The sequence below is a fragment of the Felis catus genome, chromosome E3 (genome assembly GCF_018350175.1).
Source record: "Felis catus isolate Fca126 chromosome E3, F.catus_Fca126_mat1.0, whole genome shotgun sequence".
In the NCBI taxonomy this organism is placed as follows: Eukaryota; Metazoa; Chordata; class Mammalia; order Carnivora; family Felidae; genus Felis; species Felis catus.
In genome coordinates this window covers 21,803,704-21,805,696 of record NC_058383.1, presented here as the reverse complement: position 1 = coordinate 21,805,696, position 1,993 = coordinate 21,803,704, and the positions used below count along the sequence as shown (strand labels likewise).

The window sequence follows — 1,993 nt, the reverse complement described above, 5'->3', positions numbered from 1 at the left end:
AAAACAATACCTCAGCTAACCACTTTGTCCTCGTCTTCTACCTAACTCCCATTTCCCTTCATGTATCTATAGCACAGGAACCCAAAGACCCCCCGTCCCCTTCATCCTCCTTATTCCTATTAGGGACAGATATGTCACTAAGTGGATTCAGCCTCTTCCATACAGCGTGAAACAGGATAAGTAAAAAATATCTTTATGAAGAGTTTTGTTATGCTGTTATCTTAGGGTGGAGCCAGAGGCAGAGTTGAGGGCTGGGGTGAAGTTTGGGCATCTTTTAGAGATCAGAGTTTTTCTCAGGGGCACAGAACCTGAGTTTGCTCAGAAAAGGGACTGTGTCTAAGAGGACAGGGACTAGGCTGGGCTAGGCTGAAAGTTCTTTTCAAGAGTATTGTGAGAATAGAGACACTTTAAAACCCATTGTCCTTCCTCTTCCCGTACCTCCCCCAACTTCCAGGTAGAAGAGGAGGGGTCTCCTGAGCAGGGAATAATCACAGTTCTCTCAAGGTTTCATCTGTGATTGCTGGGATGGGCAGTGAGTATGACTTATTCCCTGGTGCTGCCCGACCAGCTCAGGATTTTCTGTCCCTGCCAGTGAGCACCGAGACCTGAGGGATGTCAGACAGTGATACGGTTTCCTTGACTGCATCGTTCCCATCCACCACTACAAAGAGGTGAATCTCTGCATCCACCAGCCTGTTGATGATGGTCTCCGGAGTCTCATGCAGGTAGCACTTGGAGACACATCTGAAGTAACGTGATCAACATTGTAGGGCTTTGGTCACTGACACATCCAGGTTACTCTAAGTTTGTTCTGCTGCTACACTGATAACATAAAACTTGGGGTAGAAGTTCACCACACACTCTTTCTCATCCACCAGTGGCAGGGCTGAGAATCCGCATTGTACAAAATGCCCAGAGGCATGTAGACAGGGGTGGTGGTGTGGGCCATAGCAGCATTGGCCTAAGTGCTAACTTGAAGTTCTTTCCAGAGAGTTAGACACGAACTCTGGCTTGGGGAATTCATCAGCAAACAATTTGAGACATTTGAGAACGTGCTTATAGGTGAATATGTACAAGGTGTTGCCTGATTCTGAGTCAATAACTGGCAGCCTGCGGATCTTATTTTGAATTAATGAAGAGACATCATCAAATAAGCTGGCATTAGAAGCAATGCGGACAAGGGATTCGAGGAGTCCCGTACCTACACCTCCCTCCAAGTTTCTATTTTGTGCTCTTTCAGCTCATAGATCTATACCAATACTGATTGTTAATAGTGGTGTAAGATATTTAAAAAAAATTGTTTAGTGTTTATTTTGAAAGAAAGAGTATGAGTGGAGGAGGAGTAGAGAGAGGGGGGAACGGAGGATCAGAAGTGGGCTCCGTGCTGACAGCAAGGAACCCGATGCGGGGCTTGAACTCACGAACCGCGAAATCATGCCATGAGCTGAAGTCAGAGGCTCAAGTAACTGAGCTCCCTAGGCGCCCCCTAGTGGTGCAAGATACTGGTGAAATCAGTGATGGCCAGCATGCCCACAAAACTTTTCTTCTTACTATCCCACAAAGGAGCAGCTCGTATACCATTAGTTGCCAAAGGGGTCGGGTGGGAGGGGGAAGCTTTCTTCACCTACAGGGAAGTATCAAATATAAACAAATTGAAGCTTGTGGGAATCAGGTCATAGCCATGATGAGACTTCATAAAAGAAGTGTACATGGAAGAGTTAGATTCTGGGGACCCTTGAGTGTGCTCATTTTCCAGAGCTGGAAACTATCCCAAGAAATGACCATGTCCTTTGCAACAGACACTGGCTGGGTTCATTAGCTTTAGGAAGCTTTCTCTCTTTTTTTTTTTTCTTTCTTTTTTTTTTTTAACATAAGCGTTTCTTTTCTTTTCTATGTTTTATTTATTTTTGAGAGAGAGGGAGAGAGCATGAGCAGGGAAGGGGCAGAGAGAGAGGGAGACATAGAGTCTGAAACAGGCTCCAGGTTCTGAGCT

General features: G+C 45.6%; 1 pseudogene; it reads right to left on the bottom strand.

Moving 5' to 3' along the window:
• Positions 1-569: 569 nt before the first annotated feature.
• LOC101088451 lies at positions 570-1,759 on the bottom strand (annotated as a pseudogene).
• Between the last annotated feature and the right edge of the window lie 234 nt (positions 1,760-1,993).